The 26,840-nt window shown below is 42.7% G+C and overlaps 1 protein-coding gene across 2 annotated transcripts in view; it reads right to left on the bottom strand.

The window, feature by feature from the left end:
- GNG12 (G protein subunit gamma 12) overlaps window positions 1-26,840 on the bottom strand; it is a 126,691-nt gene that overhangs the window by 64,311 nt on the left and 35,540 nt on the right. For both annotated transcript variants that reach the window (XM_077120647.1, XM_077120648.1), the window contains exon 2: window positions 11,146-11,209. The gene's annotated coding sequence lies outside the window, so the exon portion shown is untranslated. The remainder of the gene's footprint in view (window positions 1-11,145; window positions 11,210-26,840) is intronic.

Here is a 26,840-nt window from a genome sequence, read left to right as displayed (position 1 = left end):
TTTTGAACATATGCTATGTGATGGGCCACTGTACCCAATGAACTGTGCTGAGTTCATTACATGCATTGCCTGTGCTGAGTTCATTACATGCATTGTCTGTGCTGAGTTCATTACATGCATTGTCTCCTTTAAGACAGTTATCTTGGGAGGCAAATGGTATTATACCCACTTAGCAGATGAGGAAACTGAGGCTCAAAGAAGTTAAACCACTCCGTACAGTGTGTCTCAGTAACTGAGGAAAGATATGTCTTGTTTATCCATGTACATTATGCCACCATTCGGCTGTAAAATGTCTGCAAATAGAAAGCATGCTTTAGTTGATAGCCTGTTAGCTATTTAATATGTCTAGACCTCTGAATGGATTTCATACATCTAGACCTTTGAATAGGCAAATGGAAACCACTGTATCCTTCAAGCCAAGAGAAGATCCGTGCACAGTGCTAGGGAGCTGAGTTCTGCCCTCTCAGCTGCTGTCTCCATCATGTCTGGGGCACAAGGCCCTGCCCTGTGAAGGGTCTGGGCCTGGGGGCTGGAGGCGGGGGGCTGGAGGGAGGGAGCTGTGTTCTGCCACCTTTGTAAACAGCTAGTGAAGACAGCACGAATACATAAATCAGGTTCACATCTAGATATGTAAATGCTGAGAATTGCCAAGGAAGCCAGTCTGTGATGGAATCATATTTAACACATTCCTGAAATGCATTTAAAAACATTCCTAGGCCACTGTACCCCAAATGACCCCAACTTTAGCTGAACAGACGTCTTGCTGGTACATGTCATTTGCTCATTTGGGATGCTGCCTTCACCACAGTCAGGAGGCCAACATAGACATGACCTCCTGTTACAGGACCCAACATCACAGTGGTCTAATCTGCATATGAGATGGTCCCGGGGTTCACGAGGCTGGAACCAGAGAAGGCAGGAAAACCTGCTGACTCCAAAGGATGCTTAAGAATAAAAGAAAAAACAAAAAGAGCTGGAGAGAGAGGGGACTTTGGACAAGGGAACAGCACTTTCTGCAAGGTTTGATTTTGCCGAGTTCATAAACTTTGGCTGGAGCCCTGATCAAAGTGCCCCCATGCAGCAGAGCAGATCAGCTCTTCAGATCAAGAGGAACAAGTCAGGGTCAGGAGCATGAGAAATGGTGATTAACCACAGGACTTCCAAGGACAAGCTTTCTGTTGGGGTTATGCCAAGTGTACTTTGATAGAGAAAACCTATCAAAGACACAGGTTAAAGTTTTCCTTGTGGTCTGAGAGCAGAGTCTGTCTGGGAAGGTCTCGTCGCCCCTCAGAACCCTTGTGGCCCAGGCAGATTTTCTCAGGCCAGGTTCACACACCAACCTCTCAGGAATCCCTGACAATTACGATCCCATTAAAGGAAACGTAACAGGATGCCAGGTTTAGTTTGACAGGAGAGTGTCCTTCCAAAAAGTCTAAGTTGTCTGAAAATTGTAATGGGACAATCTGGGGAGGAGGAAGAGAAGGAGTGAGCTCCCTATCACTAGGCAGGTTTAAAGCACAGGATGAAGGACCACTTTTGTGGGGGTGTTGAAGAGGAGTTTCTTGTTGAAGAGGGGCAGGCACTAACAGTTTATATCTCATGGTGCTAAAGCAGAAGTTTCCATAGAGGCACCAAGATGCCATAGATGGGAAATTCCAAAATAAGGGCTCAGACCATTACATGGAAATTTCTAAGAAGGTGGCCATGTAGTTCTAAGAACCATAAGGGGGACATAAACAGGTTCAGAATAGTTAAAAGCAACGGATGATTTTGCGGGGACGATTCCTTGGGAATGCACGTACTCTCATCCCCCCAGGGCGGACGGGATGGAGGGGATCTGCCTCTCATCTCATGCTGAACGCTGCAGAGGCTACATATGGACTTGAAACCTATCACCTAGAGCTCGGGAACTAGTCAGTGACACTTGCCTGAGAGAGGCTTGAGTGGCCTACGGTAGCAGAGTGGAAGACTGTGTCTGGACAAGTGAATGCTCCCCAGCCACGTCACACCCATGTGAATCCTGGGCACCAAAATGCAAGCCTGGTTACTCTAAAACAAGTTCTGCCCAAGACGGCTTCAATCTGAGGGTGAGAGGACCCCAAAGATAGTCTGAGCAGAAACTAGAAGCTGAGTCTCAGGGATGGGCAGCAGTAGCCACGGGGAGAGGCACTGCTGAGTCCTGCAAGATACAGCCAGACAAATCCCCTGGAGAACCTCAAAAAAGCCACGGAAGCAGCCAGGAGAGGAGAGTGACCTCTGTCGATCAGCCAGCCTCAGAAACTCAATGTCCGGTGTGACAGCAACAGAACGGTAAGAACCTTCTTGTATCTTTTCTCCCCCTCCCCATTCCCCTTGTTATGGATTGAATCAGGTACCCCACACAGACGTGTTTAGGTCTGAACCCCAGTCCTGTGACCACGAACCCATTTGTAAACAGACCTTTGAAGACTGTATTAAGATGAGGCCAAACAGAATCAGGGTGGGCCTTAATCCACCATGACTGGAGTCCTTTAAGTAGTGGGAGTGAGGAGGAGACAGGAAACAGATGTCTTGCAGCAGAGGCAGAGACCGGGGCATGGATGTGCTGGCAAGCCAACACCAGAACGCTTCAGACTTTGGAGAAAGGCCAGCCTGCCAGCACCTTGATTTTGGACCTTTACCCTCTAAAATGTGAGATGATGACTACTTGTTGAAGCCAACCAGGGTGCAGCGTTTGTTATGGCAGCCCAGGCAAATGAAGGTGCCCCTGGTGAAGCCCAACCTGGCGTGGAGCAGGAGGCAGCCGGAAGAGGAGGTCCTTGCGGGTGGGCTGCAGGGAAGTCCTCCCTCAGAATGAAGACCAACTGCTTATAGAATAGAGTGGGCATTTCAAATTTCCAGAGTGAAACTGTGTGCGTGTGACTTATAGCGGCCACAGGACTTTTAAGAGTAACCGGAAGAGTCACAGGCCTGACCAACTTCTTAGTGGAAACGGGCAAACACTCCACTGAACAAACTTTAAAGGAACAGTGGGAGACAAGAATAAAATGGTATCTTACTCATGGCTCACTGGCCATGGCTGTGCAATGTATGAGTTATAGCTAAACTTTGCTAAGCACTGACTGTGTGCCAGCCACTAAGCCAAGGACTTGACAGACACGGCCTCATTCAATTCCACTAACACTCTGTGAGGCAGGTATTATTATCCCCTTCGACAGAAAAGTGGCTCACAGCGGTCAGGCAGCTTGCCCAGGCTACATAGGGAGGTAGGTAAGTAGCTAGAGTCCGGATTCAACCTTATGTCTTTCTGATAGCTAACCCTGAACACTGGTATTCTGCAGACACGTGGTTTCCAGTGGAACAGCTGTGACTAAAGCATGATAAGGACTGGGGTCCTGCCCATCATTCTGCCTTGGGAGTTCAAAGAGCAGAGTTTGAAACCACTGAAGTACACGATCTCAGTGGTCTCTTCCAACTCTGGGACTCTGTGATTCTATCGTCCATGGATGGGAAGGTGGAGAGAGGTGACCCACAACAGCAGACATGGGGGAGAGGAAAATCTCAGGGTTTGTCTCCTGTGTTTCCAGAGAAGTAGTACGAAGTAGCAAAGGAGCTGGTTCTAGCATATAAGCTGGAACAGAACTGTGGTTTACAGTTATAATTCATGTGTGTAAATATATAGTTTAGATAATGCATGCAAAGCACTGAGCACAGAGCAGGATAGTAAGCTTTTGGTAAAGGGTAATTTGTCTGTGAAAATTTTACATATCAATCTAAAAACCTGAACATATAATTTAATGCCACATGCACAGCCACTGACATCACTGTGACTGATAAGGAGCTATGTTTATCATGGATGCTAAACTTTACCAATTGAGCCAAGACAAGAAATGAACGTACAAGATCAGCCAGCCAAATCTAAAGCAATTATAGTAAGTTTGAAGCAATGGCTCCTAAACAGTGTGGCGCCATGGAGCCGTAAGAGAAAATGATGGAAGCTGTGCTGGTTTGAAGCTGTTATGTACTCCAGAAAACGCCATGTTCTTTTAATCCATTCTTGTGAGTACAGACTCATAGTGAGCGGGACCTTTTGGTTAGGCTGTTTCAATTGAGATGTGACCCACTTAAATCAAGTTGGGTCTTAATCCTATAATCAGAGTCCTCTATGAAGAGAATAAGAGAGAAATAAGCGGAGAGAGCTCCTAGAGGAAGAAAAGCCTTGGAAATGATGAGAGGACCTTCAGATACTTAGAGAGAAAGCCACTGGAATCAGAAGCTGAAAGCAACAGAACCTAGGAGCAAATAACCCAGCAGATGCCAGCTATGTGCCTTCCCATTGACAGAGGTGTCCCAGATGCAAGCAGCCTTCCCTCAGAATTCATAATTGATGCCTTAATTAGGATATTTTCACAGCCTAAAAACTGTAAATCTTAAGTTAATAAATCCCCATTGTAAAAGCCTATCCATTTATGGTATATTGTATTTCAGCAGCTTTAGCAAACTGAAACAGAAGTCATAATCCCTTTCTCTAGTAAAAAAAATGTGCACATGAACTATTCTGCAAATAATTATAGAAGTTCATAGACCCACTAAAGTTCACTCATTATTTCAGATTAAGAACTACTGCTTTAGATCATGGGAACGCAGCATGAGGCCCTCCCCAACCCTGCAGTGGAATCACCCATTCTTGTTCTCTCCACATTCTTGCCGGTACTATTCTCTGTTACCAAACTTGAAACAAGTAGTCAATGCATCTGAAACCGAATGTAATTTTGAACTCAAATTTGATGGACCCCAAATTAAGAACTGCTAAATCATAAATGGATTGCGGTACCTAGAAATTTTATCCACCTGGCATGCTTTTTTATTCTTTATCTCATCTGGGAACAGAATGCCTCCTTTTTGCACAGGAAATCTTTGGTGCGACTTACCCCCTGAACAAGCCCTCCAAAGAGATACTGCTACTCCCTACTTCTGGCCACACTGACTCAGGCAATCTAAACTGAACCAATCAAGAGCCCTCTTCAGTACCTTTGTTAGAACTAGGGGAAAACAGGGACTCTCTTTTCATTGGAATTTACAGGTGCAAGGATGATGGAGGCCTAGAGCTACCTCTGTTATGGTAGTGAACAGCCTGCCTGAGGATGAAGCTAACAGAGGTGAGCAGAACAGAGAGGTGGAGAGAGTGGAAGATAATGTCCTAATGATTTCTTTTGAACCCCTAGATGTGGCTGTCCCTGAAGCCCATATCATCGTGGACTTCTCCATCATTTGAGTTAAAAAAAACTAGTTTATGGTGGATTTCTGTTACTTGCAACCAAAGTAGTTCAAACTAGTAAACATGACTTCAAGGAAAATAAAGCTGAAAGGAAATTCCCATTCATGGGTACTCCTTGTAGAACTGTAGGCTCCTCTCTAACAATGATCCTCATTGAACTGAAACTGTTTCATCTTCTATGTTACCCCCCAGGCTGGTTTCGAACTGTTATGTACCCCAGACAAGCCATGCTCTTTTAATTCAATCTGTGGAACCTCTTGATTAGTTTGTTTCCATGAAGATGTGACCCCACCCATTCAAGGTGGGTCTTAATTAGTTTACTGGAGTCCTTAAAATAGCTTATGGAGAGAGAGAGTTTATAGCAGATATATAGCAGCATGTTCAGATGCTTGGAGACAGAAAGAAGCTCAGAGAGGAGGCCACTGGAACCACAAGCTGTAAGTACTGAAACCCAGGAGCAAAGGGCCAGCAGGCATTGCCATATGCCTTCCCAGTGACAGAGAAACCCTGGAAGTGATAGGCCTTTCTTGAGTGAAGGTAATCTCCTGTCAGTGCCTTAATTTGGACATTTTCATGGCCTTAGAACAGTACATTTGTAACCTAATAAATCCTCTCTGTAAGAGCCAATCCATTTCTGGCATATTGCATTCTGGTGGCACTAGCAAACTGAAACACCCCATAACACCTCTTACCCCTGACTGTTCATCTTACCAGTGTGCACCCCCTCAATGCTGTTTCCCTCTTGAAGTAAATATCAGAAGTTACCGATCAGGAGACCATGTCCTGCAGGTGGACCACTAGCTCAGTTTACACTTTGCTACCATTATAAAAATACTTTAGCTTGCTACTCCCTAGCCCCAGAAGCCTCTCAAATATCCCTGGTTCCCCCCAAAAGTATTTGGCCCTCCCAAATGAGAAATGACCAAGAGCCATGGGGCTCAAAAAGAAGGAAACATGACTGTGGGGAAGGGATGAGGGTCACTTCAGTCAAAGTGGACAGGAGCCAATGTAAATTCTGCATATCAAACAGCCACTCTGGACTGAGTCTTGTTTTGAACGATTTGGGAATTGAGAGAAATAATATTCGCAGAAGACTGTCAGGAAGTTGTTTACTGTTCTTTTAGAACAGGAATAGTAAGGAGATTTCAACTCATGTGCCAAATCTGGTCTACAGCCCAATGCCAAGGCTCAACATCAAGAGACTCATGATACTCTGTGAAGTCCATCACAGGTCGGAGGGGATGGGGCAGGCATGACGGGGCAGGCAGTGTGTTTACCATTTCAGCTGAAACTTTATTAAAATGTTATCCTTGGATTAAGCAGAGCTTACAGAGAAAAGCATACCTGGACAGGAAGGGCTTTTCTTGGACTCAGGTGTTACATTATTAGCCTGCACTGAGGGTGAATCTCATTATTAAAAATTTATTACGGGTTAAAGAGGGATGCTGTTCACCACCTAAGTGATGAGAAATTTCTCTATGTCTCGAATCATGAATATCCATGCTTCTTCTGAGTAACTAGCATGCTTTCCATCTTCTGTGAAGATTGTGAACTGTTAACCGAGTGTGTTTTCCTCCTGGTAACTGACTGCTCAGAAGCTCAGAGACAAGACTGCTAGCCCTGCAGGCAAATGTATGGGATCTCAAGTCTGCACCAGGGGCCTCACCTTATTTTTGACTTCACCCTCCTTTTCCTTCCCCACAAATTCCCTTCCTTATTTTTCTGAATCTCCTCATATTGTGTGTGTATTTAAAAGTCACCTCAAGTTTTTTCGTTTTATTTCTTTTTCTGGAGTGATGCCAATGTTCCAAAAATGATCACGGTGATGAATACACAACTATGTGACGATATTGTGAGCCACTGATTGTGTACCATGTATGGACTGCGTACGTGTGAAGATTTGCCTATAAAAATATTTTTTAAAAAGTCACCTCAAAAGGCTATGAAAGAAGTCAGGCACATAGACCACATCATTGGCAATCAAAATAAACTGCAAAATAAACGTACTGGATGGTGAGTAGGGACAATTCTACAGATGCTGCCCACGGTGGCAGCCATCAGGGAAGCTCCAAGTGAGCAGGTTTTGGAGATGGTGGTGAGGATCAGCCTTGGGCCAGACGGTTAAGTTAGTAAATATTTCAATCCTCTGTGCCCCCTTCCTGCCTCCCTGCCCCCGCTCCATGCACCATCCTTCCTTGGGCAGCAGTGTGCCCTATGCCCTCGGGTCCTGAGTCCTTTCTTCATCTCAGCACCTAAGTCTCTTTAGTAACTACTGGCTGTTGGCCGTTTTCCAATGCCCTGCACGCCCACAGGACCATGAACTGGACAAGAAGTTGCCAATGGCTGATGACTCTTAATGGATCTCTCTTAGAGATAAGAACATTCTAACCAGGTGTTTTAAAGAGGGCCAAAAATATAAAGGAGTAATTCAGTATTAGTGGAATCTGAATGCTGTAATAATGGTATAGCTGCAAAAGAATAGGGGAATCTTCCTGGTAAATCTAAATGATTAGATGTAAAGCAGACAGCAGGGTGCCGGGCACACACTCAGCATTCAAGAGCAGACGCTAATTACTACTATCACTGCTGTTATTACCACAGCCGCCCCTCCACCACTCAACCGCTCACTCCTATGCCTCTCCCCACCACGCAGGGAACTTCTGTTCCTTTGCACCATTATAACACTGGTTACCTGGGGCCCTCGCCCAATTAATGCTCTTTGATAACCCCCCACATCTTTTATTTGAACATTTGAGCTTAATAAATATTTTTAAATTTTTATTGTGAAATGTATAGACAAAAAAAGCAATAAATTTCAAAGGACATTTTAACAAATAGTTATAGAACAGATTTAAAGTTTGATAAGGGTTACAGTTCTGTAATTTCGGGTCTTTCCTTCTAGCTGCTCTAAGACACTAAGGCTAAAAAGAAATATCGATATAATGATTCAGTAGTCATACTCATTTGTTAAATCCTATCTTCTCTGTTATAACCCTCCTTCTCCTTTGACCCTCTCCCAATCCTTAGGGATATTTGGGTTATGCCCATTCTAACTTTTTTCATGTTGAAAAGGGGTGTTGACAATATGGGATAGGCGGACAAAACTGGGTGATATTCTTGGAGACACTGGTCCCTCTGGGTTTCGGGACTTAGCTGGCCAAGGAACCATCTGAAGGTTTTAGGTTTCTGGAAAGTAAACTTAGTGTATGGAACTTTTGTAGGATCTCAGAGCCCTGGGAATTCTTTAGGGTTAATAGGAATGATATTGGTTGGGGTTTTATAAACCATGGCAATTAGTAATATCTATCTGAAGCTTGTATAAGAGTAGCTTCCAGAATAGCCTCTCAACTCTATTTGAACTTTCTTGGCCACTGACACTTATTTTGTTATATTAGTTTTCCCCCTTTTGGTTAGGAAGGCACTGTTGATCCCACGGTGCCAGGGTCACGCCCATCCCTGGGAGTCATGTCCCACATTGCCAAGGAGACTCACACTCCTGGATGTCATGTCCACACTGGGGGAGGGTAATGATTTTCCTTGCAGAGTTGGGCTTAGAGAGCAAGAGACCACATCTGAGCAAAAAGAGATTTTCTGGAAGTTACTCTTAGGCATAATTACAGATAGGCTTAGATTCTCTGCTATAGAAATAAGTTTCATAAGAGCAAGCCTCAAGATCAGGGGCTTGACCCATTAACTTGAGAGTCCACAGAGAGTATCAGGAATCCCCCACATTTTAATTACATTTTATGGTTAATCATGCACCTTTATATACGTTATCCTCTTTGATCTCCTCAATAATTCTTGTGTTAAATATTAGTCACATTTAATAGATGAAGAAACTAGAGCTCAGAAAGCTCGTGTTTATCAGGTCACAGAGCCAAGAAGCAGCAGAGTTAGGGTTCCAACCCAGGGCTCTTATTAATTTCTTGTTCTTTCCACAAGTGGTTGTCAACTGCATAGGAATCGCATCCGAATCTTCTCTGAGTGTTTTAACAGTCCTGGGGTCCACCCCACACCGAATGAATGTGGACTGTCCAGTGGAAAAGACTGTGAGTTAATATTTAACAAGCACCTCATGTGATTCAGACGAGCTGCTGGAGGGTGAAAAGGTGCAGCGTCCATGCTGATTCCTGGCTGACTAAGCACCTGCTTTGCTCTCAGCCCTGGCTGTGAGAGCTCTTGCTCTCAAAGAGCTTACAAGGCAACTGAAGAAATAAGACTGGCCAAGGTGAAAGAAGAATGAGTGTACAACAGAATACAGTGTTGGGCTTTGCTGGGGTTCTGAGCAGGGGAGACCTCAGACAGCAGGAGTAGGTACCTGCTGGAAAAGAAAAGGCTCCACGGGCCTTGCAGAAGGATTTCAAGGCAGAGCAGGGACAAGCAGCATGGGTATCCTCAAGAAAGATGGTGAATAGACTAATTTGGCTAGAATGAAGGGAGTAGTGGGGAGTGAGCAAGAGAGGATGGGACCAGATAATGAAAGTAGAGGAGCCAGAGAGGAGTGTAGGCTGGTGTGGCGGGTGGGATGGAGGCACTCACAGTGTTTGAGCAGAGGATGTAGCACCTTCGTGAAAGATGTACCAAAGGATGACTAACTAGCATGGTGGTACTGTGTAGAATGAAGGGTTGGAGAGTAGAAAACCTGGTATTAACAAGACCACCTAGAACCTGCAGAAATGATTGAGATGCCAGGTGACAAGGACCAAGACTAGTATTCAAGGGCACAGACAATCAGAATGGAATGGAAAGAGGAGCTGGGAGATGAGAGTTTAATCTGAGTCCTCTCATTCTACATGCTCTTTTCACTCCATTATAGCTGTTTCATGTGACCCATCAACACCATATCGTAGATTGTAAAAAGAGTCACAGTTCTACCCCTCTCTGTATCTATGCCTCTTCGGAATCTGATTTATCAGCTCCTCTCATTTAGAGGTGGAATCTATATCTATACCCCTTGCATCTGGGATGGCCATACAACTTGCTGTAGTTACAAAATGTGGTAGAAGTGACGTTGTGCCAGTTCTGAGCCCAGGCACTCCTTCTTGGCACCCTGTCCAACTACTAGGTGAACAAGCCCAGCTTAGCCTGCATGATGATGAGACACATGACTCAGTCACTGCCATCACTCCAGCCGACAGCCAACTGATGCACAGAACCCAAGCCTAGCTGATCTCGACCCACAGCTCACCGCAGACACACGAATGGTTCAGCTGGAACCAGAAGAATCACCCAGCTGAGCCCAGCCCAAATCACCAACCCACTGCATTGTGAGTTCAATAAATGATTGCTATTTTGAGTGACTAGATTTGGGGAATGCTTGTCATACAGCAAAAACTAATGGATACACACCATAAATAAGAGCATCACCACAGTATCAGGGAATGCTGGCACATGAAATTCCAGAAGCTTTTTCACTTCAAAAGTTCAATATTTTCCTATCTCTAAAGGAAGTTTTCTACCACTGCAGAACTATTATCTCATAACAGTCACATTTAGGTTAGAGAGAAGAGCGAAAAAATAGAGCAGTAAATAATAGGAGAGCCCTTGTTATGTTGTGGCTCTGGGCAATTTTCATTATAGCACATTGGAAGGCCTGTCTATATTCTTTGGTTGAAGTAACACTTTGTTGTTCTGGATACTGCTTGAAACAAGAGGACCATCAACAAGGGCCAGGAAATAGTTTCATTACAAAATAGTTGTTATTTTAATAGTATTTCGATCGTGGATCTTTTTCCTACAAAAGAACATGGGTTACTCTTTTTTTTTAAGGCATGAAAACATCATACATCATTTTTTACTGGTGGGGCTGCATCTAACTTAGAAGGGTGAATATCACTTCATAACAATGCCCAACAGTCACTTTGTTTTAAAAATGAGAAAGGACTTACCAGAAAGACTTTGCGTGAGACTCTTTGTGGCTCGATGTTTCAGGCTTTAAGTGGTGGTATGAATCTGAAAGAGAATTAAACAAACATTCCATAAGTAAATCACAGTTGGAAAGGGTGTGCTTTCAATCCCAAGTGACTGCCATAATGTTGAGTATTTATTCATATAGTTAAAGATTAGCAAAGCCTTTTCTGGCTCCTGATGGAACAGGGAGTTTTTTCTACATATTTCAACTTCCTGAATAGAGAACATTCTCTCATCTACTTCAGGGAGTGCTGGAAGTCGGAGGCCAGGATAACTATAAATGGAAGTGCTTGTCCAAACCCCTTCAAGTCCACGGAAACCTCCCTTGTCATTGCTCCTGCCTTCGCCACTCAACCCCCTTCATCAAGAGTCAGGGGATCCCACTGTGGAACCAATTACAAAACTGGTGGCCCAGAGTAACTTCAAGGACAAAGGGAGGGGCATAAAAGGCTTTCCAATAGTGGTTACCTATTCATGTAAACCACTACAAAATTTTGTTTTATTGACAATGGTGAGCCCAGGACAGTGCTGTCCAATAGAATCATAATGCAAGCCACATATATAATCTAAAATTTTCTAATAGTTACTTTAAAAGTAAAAACAGTCAGATGAAATTAATTTTAATAATATAGCTAATTTAGCCCAATTTATGCAGGATGTTATCATTTCAATATACATCAATATAAAAACTTACTAATGAGACTTTCTTTTTGGTACGAAATCTTTGAAATCCAGTACATTTTAGTTTGATGAGCCACATTTGGCTCCAAAGTGAGTCAAATGTACACCATTTCATGATGTGCTTTTAGTAGAAATAATAGCAAATACTTATATAGCACTTACTATGTGCCAGGAGCTGTTCTTGGCACTTTCTTATACCACTGCTGTTGATCCTTATAATAACGTCACTAAGTAAGCATATTATCATCCCCATTTTGTAAAACAGGGACACTGAGGCACAGAGAGGTTGAGTAACTCATCCTAGGTTATAAGATAGCCAAAGAGCTGGGATTCTCATCCAAACTGAAGACCTCCAGAGACCATGATCTTAGTCACTATGTTTGCAATTAAATTTGGACAGCTCAAAATAAGATAATTATTTTCAGTTTTAATTATAAACACCAAATGTTCCAAGTTTGCTCTCATGATACATGGTTAGATAATAGCAATGACGGCAGATGGAAGAGTTATTGGATGTTCTAGCAAATTAAATTAAAACAATTTGGGGTAGGAACACAAAAACCACAGAGAACTGGGGTCAGAAAGACAGCATTTGGTCTGTGGGCCTCAGACTGGGTGACCAAGGTGGGGGTAGATGGAGGAGGTTAATGCAGAGTTTATGAAAAATCTTGCCTATGATTTTTCGACTTTCATCAGATTCTCAAAGATTTGTATGATCTCCTTGTACCTGTCTTCACAGGGGTTGGGAGTCTAGAGAAGAAGAACCAAGTTGAAAGGAATTAAGAAAATGCATCCTTTTCAGTTTCTTAACCATGGGCCCCAAAGAAAGCAAACCCAGTGAAGAAAATCAGGTCCACAAACATGAACTCCCTGGACAAGCACAGAAAAGGAGGTTGGTATTGATATTATTTAGAATCATCCGGCTGTGGGCTGAGCCACTGCAGGACGCTGCCTCCCAGTCCTATAAGGTGAGCCCTGGACCTGCTGTGCGTTCTTCAATGGCTTCCTCTAGGTTACAGGTTCAAGTCCAAGGTCCTATCCCAATTCAAAACCCCTCCAAGCAACCTGTGCCCCCCTTCCTGGGTACCTCACACAGCTGCCTTGCCCTTCAGCCACCTACCTACAGGTCCTCTAAAAGCCCCACCCACTCATACTCCTCTGTGCCTCTGCAGATTCTGTTCTTCCTGCCAAGTACACCCTTCCCTGCAGTGACAGTCTTTCTTCAAGTCTCAGTTCAAAAGTCATCACCTCTGGGGAGCCTCTGAGAACCCCCGTGGCTGGCTTAGGGAGAACTTCTCTGCAGTCATTCATTTCACTGAACAACTATATACGACTACACACCATTCCAGCTGCTTCACATGTTCCTTCAACCTTCTCAGTAGCCAGATGAGGCAGGTTCTTTTATTAACCCATTTAGTAGGGCAACACTGAGGCACAGAGGTTAAGCCAGTAGCCCAAACTCACGCTGCTTGTAAGTGGCAGAGCCTGCACCCCACAGCCTAGTTTCCGGGCCGGCATTCTAACAGCTGCACCATCCCTGCTCCCATCACGTCCCAAGCTCTCCACTCTCACTGCCCTACCCTTCCCTCTGCCGTGGCATGCACCTCCTGCGTTTCAGTTTTCCACCTCTAAACACTGACTCATCCTCGTCTTTCCAGGACCAAACACGGAGTTTGGTATATAACAGATGCTCAATGGAGACACACACTGCAACAGTATTGGAAGGATGGAAAACAGGGCTCTGAATTCAAGCCTGATATGATAAATAAACACCAGGAAAGAGTCTCTGGATGTGCACTTCAGCAAGGCAAGCTTTAACTTCATCTTTTAAATCCAGCCAGTGCCAAAGGGATGGTCACTTCCCACGCCTGTTCAGTACCAGAGGAACAGAAGCAACCCAGAGGCTGCCCCACGTGACCAGACCTCCAACAAGTCAGAACGCTTGACTTCATCCGGCTCATGGCTGTAAAAAAAATACACACCCACTAAAAGTTGTATCTGGCCATTTTAAAGGAATACCAGGGAAGACAATTACCTTAAGAAAAAAAAAAAGATAGTAAAGAAAAAAAGGCCACAAACCCTATTTCTTGAAAGTTTTCTTGGTTCAAATATCTGTCTATATGAGTATATTTCAAATATTTCTTTCTCCACATAAGCTACTCTCTTTTCGCCGTCCTGACAAGCCATTCTCTACCCGGAAGTTCCATAATAAAGTTTCTTTCCATCACTATATGAACTCTCCTTGGATGGCGATGAAAAGGAACCCTGTGGGAGGACATTTACTCTTTTTCTTTTCTAACAATGTGAAAGATAAAAGTTTCCAGATCTGGGACATTACACATACCTCTAGGGAGAAAAGGAGTTCTTTCTAGCTCATGTCAGAGATTACATCAGGACCCTGGTCCCGCCTAACTACTCACAAAAAATCACAATTAGCCAGAACATCCACCTTTCCTACTGCACACATAATGCAAAAGAAACCACCGACACCCAATATATGTGAGCTCAGCATCATCTCTGTCATTAATGACCAAGTTTTAAGTCTGTATTTTGACTCCTGTTATCACATCCCTTTTATGCTCTGCAGTTAAAAATAGTTATCTCCTTTCATTATACACATTAATTTATGTTTAAGTTATGATTGAGAGATTTACTGAATGCAGATTATGTGCCAGGCACTGCTGTAGGTGTTGGAGGTACAGCAGTGAACAAGATAGGCCAAGGCTCCTGACTTAGGGGTCACTACACAGGAAAAGGAGGGGATCCCATATTGTAACAGGAGACAGGATATACAAACACGTACTCATGGTAATTTCAAATAGTGTTAAGTTCTAGAAATTTTTCACATGAGCAGCAAGTGATGTGACCTAATGAAGTGCTTAACAAGGTTCCTTTGGCAGTTGTATGGAGAAGAGAGTAGAAGAGGGCAAGAGGGGATCACTGGTGACCATTATGAGACCACTGCAATTGTTCAGATACGAAATCATAGCACTTTGGCAGTAGATGGAGAAGTGGATGGATTCGGTGGGTGTCCTGGAGGTAAACACAGAGTACTTGCTGATGAAGTGGACGTGGGGCATGAAAGGAAGGAAGGGGTCAAGTTGACGCCAAGGTTTTTGGCTTCAATAACTGAGTCAATGAGGGCTTCACCTACCAAGAAAGGGGAGAGAGAGGGAGAAGAAACAAAACCAAGAATTCTGAGTTGACCTTGTTAACTCTGAAGCATCCAAGTGGAGAGTTCAAGAAAGCAGTTCTTAACTGCCTTCTAGAAAACTGTGCTGTTCAACACAGTACCCTCTAGCCACGTGTGAAGACTTAAATTCAAATTAAATACAATTAAAAACGCACTTCCCCAGTAAACATACCACATTTCAAGTGGTCAAATAGCCACAGAAGTGGCTTTTGTATCGAATGGTACAAGTGTAGTCAGAGAAAGTTCTATCAAGCGTTTCATCCAGAAGGAACATGGTACCCTTAACCTGTTGGACTTTTTTCTTTACTATAAAGTACACTGCAATTGTAAAACAAAAAATTATAGTCCTATAAGGCCTTTAGTTTTGAATGCTACTGAGTTCTGATCTGGCTGAACACATGTTTTTCCAGTCTCACTTTCATGTCCTGGAAAATAATATAACTGGGAGAGTAGACTGCACACTGGAATTAGGGACCTGGCTTTCAGCTCTGTCATCACTGCCAGTGACTTTAAGCAAATTGCTTAACTTGTATATACCTCAATTTTCCCACCTACAAAGTGGGAGCTACCCTAAACAGACTATATAAAGCATTATATTGGAAAGTGTTTCAGCTATGGACACATCTCCACTATTCTCTAGCCCAGTCTATTACATTTTCACTTGCGAATTCTGATATGCTATCTCAAATGGTAAAACAGATGCCAAATAGCCTGTGACACATATAAAGCACCTACTGTAGCGATAAAAGGCACATGTTCCACAAAGGACAGGTAAAGTTGAAAGAAATATACCCTGTGCTGTGAATCCATCAGAGAAGTGTGTCTGTTATAATTAAACGCTGCAGGGCTACTGACTTTGTAACGTAATATTACATGTTTCAAAGAACCCTGAATTGTCTTGAACCCCAAAAGTAAGAAAACAAGAACCAAAATGGTGATATTTTGCCCCATTGTGCAAAGGCTTCCTTTGCAGGGAAGCACACACCCCAAGTGGGCGAACTGGCCTACTTTAACCAAGGGTACCTCCTCATTATCTCCATCTTAAGACACGCTCCTGGCTGGAAGAGCTGGTCTGGGCTGTTCATCCGGAGACACATCCATTGGTCTCTGTCCTTAATTCATGAAGAGCTTCTAGGGACTTAAAATTAGTTTTTAGTTGAGGAGCTGGTGATGTATACCCTTAATTTGTGGGTAAGGTGGGGTAAGGGGGTAGCATATTCTGATAAAGCTAAAACCAGTGTGAAAATGTAAAACTACACATGTATTCCTATTTTATCAACCTTTAAGAGTATATTAAAAGCCAGAGTGAACAATAAATTGAAATGTCATACTCAACATCCCCCTCTTTTTTTTTCGTCTGAAAATACAGCTTTAAAAAGATCACAAACTTCTCTGGAGTTATTCATATGCCCATCCTCCTGGTGCTGCTATATTTGTTGCTTGTAACCCTCGACAGACATAAGCGTTTTCATACGACTATGTTCATAGTTTATCTGTTGTTCAGTAGTAAACCTAGAAAAGACTTCAGAGTTGGACAGATCTAAGTTTCAACTAATGAGGTGCAAGACCTTGGACAATTAAGCTCTCTAAGTCTCACTTTCCTAAAGCATAAAATGAGATTAATAATACCTTTTGCATATAGTTGCTGTAAGGATAACAAGGGACTAAAATGTTAGTACAGTGGTAGATACATAGGAAAGATTCCATAAATAGTGGCTATTTATGGAATAGTGGCTATTATCTTATTTTTCCATTTTGTTTTACATTTGAAATATTTGTATGTATCTATACATACTCATAACAATCTTTTGTAGGAGTCTAAAATAGTCCTTCATATTGAAAAGACAATTTATTAGACCACTCTCCCAATGCTGGATATTTTTTCTCAGTTTTTGCTACTATAAATAAGACTACGTTGAATATCTTTATGCTATAGTGTTTTCATTCCTTTGACTTTATTTCCCTAGCTTCCTTAAACTCCTAGTGGTAGAATTGTTAGTTTTTTGTTTTTGACAAGTCCTTTACTATCAAACAGTGTCATCAACAGCAAAATAATGGACAGTTGCTGAGATCCTGACATTTCATATGTAAAATGGTATTCCTAATGCTTTTATAATTTCTATCAAATAGATAATTAGATAGAACATTTTTCCATGTTCATTTATTATTGTTTTATTACCCTGAAAAACAGTAAGTTTATTTTTTTGCTCATTCATGTACTAGGATACTCATTTTTTTCTTGTGAATTTGAATGGGTTCTTTATAGTTCAAGACAATCAAAGGATTAATATATTTGTTATAAATATATTCCCAATATTTTTACATACTTATGATAACCATCTTTTTCATTTATGCAGCATTTTGATAAATAAAAAGCAACAATCACATTTTGTATAAGCATCACGAATGAAATGTTAGCATTACTTTAGAGATTCCAACAAATGATGGCTTACAGAAATGACCATCTTTCTATAGCTTTCATACAGTTAAAATAATTTAAATAACTTAATCCTACAATTGGTTTTGCTTTATTTTAGCCAACTATAAATGTCATTTCTCCACCCACTCCCAACAAGTATCCCTCACTTTTTGGTTCAGTGAAATCATTGCTCTCCTTGGAATTTCTACAATCTTTTAACACTACTTTTTATCACAGGCATTTCAGAAGCTTTACCTCTTCTGCTAGATGCAAAGGCCCCAAGAGTCTGCATCTTATTTGTGTTTATATCCACAAAGGGTGAAGCACCCTTCTCTGTAAAGAGGAAGCACTCATTCAGTATTGTAGGGGGAAGAATTTCATATAGTTAAGAGACAATAGTAAAAAAAATTACAGTCTGGTTAAACCAGACTTACAGTATAGGCTGCATTAACTGTGTGTTTTTTGCTACATTACTCCTTATTTTGGCAAGCATATTATCACGAGACAGTTCTAATGCATTCTAGTCCAGAAGTCTACATAAACTAAACAATACTAAACTACATTAAACAGAATGTCTAAAACATTTCCAACCTTGGACAAATCTGTATAATTCTGTAGATGTATCTGCGTGCTTTTGTTTGCAAATTCTAATGCATCTCATTCCTCAAAAATTCATCGCATACATCATTCCTCAAAAATTCACTATAATCTCACACACACACACATACAGCACTAAAGTCCTGGTTCAGCATGTAGGAAAACTCAGATAAAAAACATGGAACATCTGTTTCCTAATATGAAAAAAATTCACAGGAAACGATTAATGTCAACTGGGGAGAAAGAAAAATAATCTGGATCAAATTATGAAATGAAAACATCCAAAATTCACAATTAATACAGTGTAGTCTATGAATCATCAGATCTTCAGAACTAAGGGGAGAGTTCACATTTTATTAAAACTTGTCACAGTAGAAATCCTTTTATTCTATGTGTAGACAAATAAACATTAAATCATATGTTCCCACCCTATATAACACTCTCAGTCCCTCTTCTCCCACACTTAGGTAACCCTTCGTAGTTTGGGTCAGTCATTTCATGTGTATTTTCCTAACATGTCCAGTGCCTTATTGGGTAAACTAAAGACTAACTGAATTGTATTGTAGTCCTAGGATAGAGAAGATCTAGGGTGGCTTATGTTCCCCAAGGAGGAATGGAAGGACAAAGACCCATGAGGCTACAGAAAGACCCAAATTGTGGATGAAGATTATTTGTTTCGTGGTGGCTCTTCCACCACCCTGCTTCCTTTTTAAGTCTCTCTGAACCTACGTTATGCCTGGCAATGTGTAAAGAGCTGGGGATACAACCAAGAACAGAAAACAGAATTCCTTTTCTCACTGAGTCTACAAGATGTCAGAACGACAAACAGCCAGGCAATTACAGTCCAGTGGCACATAATCAACTGCAGCAAGTTCAAGGGGCATGGGGGAGGACCTACATCAGTGTGGGATAATCACAGAAGGCTTCTAACAGAAAGTGGCATCTAAGTTAAAGTGTGAAGAATGACCTGAGTTAACCGGAAGGCATGAGGAGGGTGGCATGATCCAGGCAGAGAGAACAGCCAGTGTGAAAGCCGGAGAGGAAGGGAGCCCAGGTGCAACCTACTTGCTGTAAGGAGCTAAGTGTGATGGAGGAAAGAGCTCCAGATTGGGGAGAGGCCTAGGAGGCCGTAGTCATGCAAAACCCAAAGGGGGAAGTACAGTGAGAACCATGGAGCCAATGGACAGCAGCCAGATCTCTAACCTCCTTGTAATGAAAAAAGCTAGTACTCTCTGACCCAACGGGACAGCCGAGGCCCTTTGAGATGACCAGCCTCTGGAGGCAGCTCTGAAGAACCTATGGGCACAACCTCATCAGAGACAAGCTGGTTACCAATTCTAAGGAAAACCCAAAAGCCAGCTATCCAATATGACAGGTGGGAATTCTGAGTAGGTGAATATAACTGCTACCGTTTATTAAACATCTACTGCACTCCAGGAACTTTTATCCTGTCTACAACCTCATGAGGAAGACAGAGTTATCTTCCTTTAACAGAGATACTGCTGGTTGCAGAAGACAGTATTTACTGTTATTCCTTTCTGTTAATTGATCCTTGTCCTGACCAGGGAAATCAACTTACCTTGGTTTGCCTGGCACCTTCCAGCTTCAGCACTGTAAGTCCCATGTCTCAGGAATTCCCTTGGTCTCAGGGAAACCAAGGTGTTGGCCACCCTGCTTCTGACAGAATTTAGGTGTGCAGTGGACAATAGAATTTATGCCTAAGGTGTTTGTTCAGGAACTGATGCAAAATGAAATGTGATCTTTCCCCTTAGATGTTACTCTAGACCTTCTGAGCTAGGGAACCCTCTGGAATGTCACAGGGACTGGCCTGAGGAGACTGTATCATTTCCAATAATTATTAATGAATAATTCTCATAAAACATAAAGACTAGCTGAGGTGAGGACTTCTACTGATTGTGATCTGTCACGCTGAAGGGGAAGAATCATTTACTTAACACCAAACGGAAAAGAGAAATTGGCCAGAACACTGGTCTGACTTTAATTCTGTTTCGTTAACTGAGAGTGCAGCTCAGATATTTTGGGGCTCTAACTTTTGATACTGAAAGTCTTCCTAAAATGAACTGGCCTACTTACCTATGCGGAGAAGTCAGCATTTTCCTACGTCATTTGTTAACCAGGGATCTCACAATGCCTCACCCCTGTGGGGGCTTACATTCTTACTGTGCAACAGAGCACTAAGAAGGTTTAGGAAACACATAAGAACACGATGTAGTTTCCAATAAATACAGTTACAACGGGACATTACTCTATGGTAGGGTTTGACAAGTGGAGAGCACATGGCTGATAAATGTGGACTGAATGAAAGACAGTGAAAAACCAGGCCCTGCAGATCTACGGAAAACATAATTCCCGGGCACGGGGAGTGACAGGACAGCTGTACTTGCGCTTTTCCTGCAGTGCTGGCGGGGATCAAAGGCAGGGGGAGCTGCTGCCCACAGTTCCCGCCCGATAGAAGCAAGCATAAGCTCTTCAAGATTTATCCTGATTTTCTTTACCACAGGGGTAATGAATAAAACAGCCAAGCAGCCTTCAGTCCGCAGAAGACGCAGGGAGCATTCGAATTGATAATATCAAGGGCACACCATTAAATCCGGATTCGAAAGGCATCCTCACAGGAAGCTCCACTAATGTTATCCAGGCTCAGCGCTTTTTGGTGACAACACTTAGCATAGAAATGCATGGAGTTAGGGGCCTCACAATCTTTCCCTCACACACACACAAAACAAACAGTAATTTCAAACACATTTTTTGGCTCCCAGTGCAAAAATACTTCCAAAATTCAACTATGCTTGAATAAAGCTATTCAAGAACACATTACTCAGGAGGGTTGGATGTTTATTAGCTTCAGTATATTAAAAAAATTAAGAGTAAGTTTAGCACCATTTATCTCTGGAAATATATAACTATGTTTCAGTTTTATTGGGACATTCTGGTTAACTGAGATTCTACTTTATGGGGAAAAATAATCATCTTGTCCATAAGGCTTGGTTTTCTAATCATATCACTCCTTCCTATGGGTCACCTTCCGTGAGACACTGACACAGAGTCAGCACAGAAATAGCCAAGCTATGTCCAGTGTCAGGCATCATAATGAGAGCAGGATGCGGCAGAGGTGGCACTGTCCTGAGCTTGTATCAGAAAAACCAGAAACGGAAGGGTTTGTTTTCACTCTGCCAGACCTGTGGTGTGGACAAGCCAACTTCCCCAGGCCCTGGACTCAGAAGGAAAAGAAATAAATGCGTTCCTTGAGTGAGGCTGTGAGAGGAGCCCCATGCATTCACAGACAGGGGCAGCAGGTGTGCCAGGAAGTATCCTGCCCGGGTCCTTGGGCTTTAATTCCACAACAAGTTCAGTCTTAAACTGAAACACCAAAACACAGTCAGGTGTTCAGAATCTATCTGTTCATGAAAACCAAAGGAGTAGGTGAGATACAGATTCTAATATTTATTCATCCTTTCTATTTTATTAAGAGAGTAGCACCTTAAAAAAAAGATGCTCCACCCAAGATCACAAATCAACAGGAACATGACAATGCTAGGAAAACTAGCACATTCAGGACAACCTACCTGTCCTTACACCTACCACTTGCTCTCTGAATACTGCCACCGCCACCACTGCTGCCTCCATTCTGATATTAGCTTGTACCCCAGTCCACTGGACATCCTTATAGATCTTTTCAATTTATATACCTTCTCAACTATGTAGACAATTCGCTGTCCATCCCCTTGGGATGTACACAGGTATCTACTCACTGCACCAGAAACCATGCCAATTCCCAAACCCTGAGCCAAGGAAAAAAATCTGTCATCCATCAGACCACTGAGACTCTTAAAAGGCAGCTCAGGCACTTAGCAATATTCTGTGAAGGTAGCTGTTTTCATGCTCAATCCTTCTCCTTAGGGCCTCCAGTTTTATCTGTTTATATATCTGCATCAACAACTTGACTGCAAGGTTCTTTAACTGCATAGGCTATATTTTATTCTTCTGGGCATTTATTTCGTTCCCCACAAGGATTAGCTCTTTACTTGACATACCTCAAGATTTCCGATATATCTGCGATATATACATTTATATCTAATCTATATCTGAAATATTCACAGTGGCCTAGGGGAAGGGAAGGGAACAACTAATTCAGAAACTGGGCTCCTATTTATCTTCTATTGCTAAAGTTAGCTTTTGTTCCTGTGAACATTGCTCCCTTAATTTCATGAACAGTTGTGGATACTAATGATGCAAGGCAATGTTTCTGGAACTTTTAAAACTCCCATTTTTTCCCACCCTTTTTCTTTTCATTTCTTTGGGGGGGCCTCTGGCATAAAAGGTGGGCATTCTAATCACTGAACCAACTATGCACCCCACCCATTTTTAATAACCATAAAAACCTTACATTCCCTAACCAGATTCTGATATCCCTTCCCTAACTGTCCTGAGAAACCATGATACACATTCTCCATCTCTGATGGATTCTCTTCTGTTCCCCAAACCTGATGACTCCCAAATCCAGGTCTCTAGCTCTAGCCTTCTCTATGAACTCCAGACTTGTCTATGTGACTGACTTCTTGGCCTCTCTCCTAGAATGCCTGAATAGGTATCTCAAACCACAACCAAATTCTCCCACCGCTTTCCCTCTGGGGTGCCCTTTCAATTGAAGGACACCACCATCCATGCCCTTGTTCAAGGCAAAATCCTCGTTCATCTTTGGCTCCCTTCTCACCTACCCCACATTCAACTGATTCATGAGGAAACCCTGTCAGCCCTACCTTTAAAACATCTTCCCCCTCTCACCTGGTCCAAGCCACCAGCATCTCTCACCCAAATGACTGCAACAGCCACCATCCCTGGCCTTCACTCTGCTCTCTGCGGCAGCCTAGCCTCCACCTTGGAGGAGGGTGTCAACTAGACCACTTCACTCCCCTGCTCAAAACCCTTCCATGGCTTCCCATCACGTTTGGTGCACATGCCGAAGCCCACCCCTGGTCTACCAGGCCCTCCGTGAGCTGGCCCAGTTCATTCTGTTCAGCTACAGTGACCCATCTTCTCCAAAACACCAAGCAAGGCCTTGCCCTCAGGGCCTTGGCACTGCTTCTTCCTTCTGCTGGGGCTGCACATTCTGCTGCCTCGTGTCCTTTAGGACTCTGTTAACTGTCTCCTCCACAGAGAGGCCCTAATCTCTCTTCCCTTGCCCTGCTTTACTTTTTCTTCACATTACTTAATATTTCTAGGCATTCAGTTGTCCATCTCCTGAATTGTTAGCCCTCTCCCTCTCTCTGGAAAGTAAACTCCCCGAGAAAAGGATGTTGCCTTGCTCACTGCCATGCCTGAGGCAATAACTGACACAGATCAAGCATACAATAAAACAGAAATCATTACAGAATGAACACATATTCTCCAACAGCCAGCAGTAGTCTGCTGAACTTGATTTTCTGATGTTTGTATTATGAAAATAAACATTTTTCCTTTCCCCAGTTAATCATAACATTGTGTATGATTTTAAAACTACACATGCCTCCCCCTTTTAAATCTTTCCTCTCTGAAACACCCCACCAAAGGTGGGGGGGTGGACTAGGGTGCCTCATCTCCCCAAGACTCAATGACATGGTTGATGGTTAAGTTCAATGTATACAAATGATTATAACTTGAATTTTTACTAAACACCTGATATATTTTGTAATCGTCTGTCTTTGATTCTTAAAGCCTTAGTACCTTAAAAAATGTCCATAGAGTTAAATTAAGAAGGACACTGCTTTATCCAGTGGTGGCAATGTTTCTTTAAGCTACTTCTGGACATGGCTGGCTCGGTTTTCAATGCCAAGTGGCTCGCTACACTACCTTTGTTGTATGTTTCCAGGCAGTCTGGCTCCTACCACCACAGAATATACTGTGGAATGTTAAGAAAACTCCTCAGAGGAGACCCAGAAGGAAGCATGCGTGGCTCCAGCCAGACGTCTCCAATGCATTTGGATTTTCTGGTTGCTTCACCAATATGCGTATTTTTCAGAAGAGCAGTGTTTTCCTTCATGAATGATCCCCATTTATCATGATGCGCTAAGTGGTCAGTGTTGGCTCCAAGGGGACAGTCATTCTCCAGCCCTTGGGCATTTGCCCAGCTTGACCGTGAATGCCACCCGCAGAGACCAGTATCTCCCTCTGTGAATTCTACCTTTCTCTCCTTTAACGTGGCCTCTTAGCAAACCTCAGCTTCAGAGATTTTGGTCCATTTGCATTTGTCTATTGTGTCTTTTTCTCCTTTGCTTAAAGCATGATCTTTCTGGATTTTTTCATATGTGAGACTTTGGAACTCTTGCATAAAAACAAGATATTATTAATTTCTAATCCCTTAATAAGCCAGATATAGCATAGTTCAGGGATTTGGTCAAATTCCAACAACAGAGATTACATAAACAGAAAATACTGATCAGTATCCGTTCTGCCCTCTTACTTCCTCAATAGATGAAATGAAATAAATCAAAGGCAAGTCTTGGTGAACTTTTATTCACATCTGTAAATGTCTCTTTAAAGCGTAAGAGCTCTGATATTTGTAACATGGAACCCTATTTGTTTAGGAATTTAAGTTGTTGGGTGACTCGTTCAAAAGTGGAAAATAGTATGTATTGATTATTAAGCATCTTGTCATCCAAGTCCCACAAAACACTGTTTTGTTTTGTTTTTTTTAACCACAAATTTGGATTCCTGGAGTACATGTGTGTGCATTAACCCCGCACTAAATTCCACTGCAGACGTTGCTTCCTTCTCAGGCTGTGCAAGTGGCCTCTCTCTTCCTCTGTCCTGAACACTGCACATGGCAGAGCCAATGCAGACGATACAATGGTGACATTTTGGATGACCCCCAAATTCCTGCACTCTTCTGCAAAACTCCGCCCCAACCTCCCTCTTCCCCTTGACTCCCTGAAATACTGCTTTAATTTTTTTCTCTTTACTCAGCCTGGTTGGGGAAGTATTTTGTTAACAGTCATTTGGCCAATTTCAGTACAGAGTTTCTGGCATTACTCAAGGTTGCAGCATTTCAGAGGCACAGTGCTAACTCCAGAAAATATTTTCCTACTTTTAACTCTTTTACTCCTCTTTTCCCTGCCATCCAAAGAGGAGGAAAAACAAGAACACACACAACAAAGACAGACACAAAAACATTTCAACTCACCTGAAAATCAAAAGTATCTTAAAATCCCAAATAGGGGGATTGCAGACCCTGAATCCTGTAACACAAACAACCAAGCCTTACAAGTGAATCTCAACTTCTGCCTTATTTTCTTTTCAGTTTATTTGTGTGAAATGTGACAGTCCATCTATCAGACACCTCTCAACATTTCCCTCAGAATCTCATTTGTTCAGACAGAGGTGCTGTGAGCTCAGGGATGGTGGGGCTAAGGCAAGGCACGTGCGTGTTCACTCCAATGAGACCTGAAGGGAAGTCTGTGTGAGGAGGTCCAGAAAGATCTGGCTATCTCTTAAGATAAGAACAGCCTGACTGACAAGTTCTCTCTCAAGCTGTCTCCTTGGTCCCGACTGTGAAGGAACTGGAGTATGAAGACAGAACTGTGACAATCACCTGTTAGCCAGGAGGAGGAAGCAAGCCTAAATCTGAAAAAACCCAACACAGCAAAGAAGGATGAGAGTCATGGAACGAGCACAGGTCTTTAATGGAAAGCAGCAGAAGTAGCTGACTCCTCTTGAACTCCTGGAGGCGTGGAGAAATAATCCTCTACTGTTACGGCTATTCTGAGTCAGGTTTCTTTTCTGTTACTTGTAGCCCTGACATTCATGAGATGACAAGAGAAATTTCTGGCTTCTTAATTTGGTCTCCTCCTCACTTAGAAGTAGGAAAATCTGCTTAGCAAGTCTCAAGCTAATAGGACAAAGATGACGTGTGATAGATGTAATTATAATATTTGGCACACAGGCCAAATGATGAGTCTTCCTAATCAACCCAGAGTGACTGCTTTATCCATCCAGCCATCCATCTTTTTTTTTTTTTTTCACATGGACAGGCACTAGGAATTGAACCCGGGTCTCTGGCATGGCAGGTGAGAATTCTGCCTGCTGAGCCACTGTGGCCCACCCACCATCCATCCATCTTTTAAAAATATTTTTTGACAACAACTAAATACTGAGCCCTTGCTCTGTGCCAGGCACCACAATAGGCATTAAAAAAAAGGGGGGAGTGGGGAAGGAAATACTATATCCATTTTGGAGATTTGGATAAGGAGGTTCAAAGGGTTTACACATTTCCCCCCAAACAAGCAGTCCACAGTGGCAGAGTTAGGATTCAAACACAGGACCATCTCACTCCACAGTCCTTGGGCTTTTCACTGTGCCACATGGCCCACAGTGACCAGCCCTCACTTCATTAGCACAATCACTACATTTTTCAGAAATAAGAAAACTGCACTGATTTTTTAATCCTGACTGGTTTTCCTCCCACCGTCCCCCGTTAAGCTACCATATTAATATCTGGACATTTGTTACACCCAGACTAAATGTCCACTTTCCACCTGAAAGTCTGACCAACACCGTGGCTATGGGACAGCAAGGCCAGCATGATGACTTCTGCTTCTGCAGTGCTCACCTCGCTTGCAATTACCTGTTGGTCATCTGTCAGGGGTAGGGGGCCATGCCTACCTTGCTCACCAGTGCCTAGCACATGTTGGGTCCTCCATAAATATCTGGTGATTAAATGAACGAAGAAAAATAAGTCAAAGAGGTTGTCTCAGGAAATCGTGAATGCCAGTTTTTAGGCTCTTAAT

The sequence above is a fragment of the Tamandua tetradactyla genome, chromosome 11, assembly GCF_023851605.1.
Source record: "Tamandua tetradactyla isolate mTamTet1 chromosome 11, mTamTet1.pri, whole genome shotgun sequence".
NCBI classification, from domain to species: Eukaryota; Metazoa; Chordata; class Mammalia; order Pilosa; family Myrmecophagidae; genus Tamandua; species Tamandua tetradactyla.
Note: the sequence above shows the minus strand (reverse complement) of the source record. Positions and strands in the feature narration are given on the sequence as shown.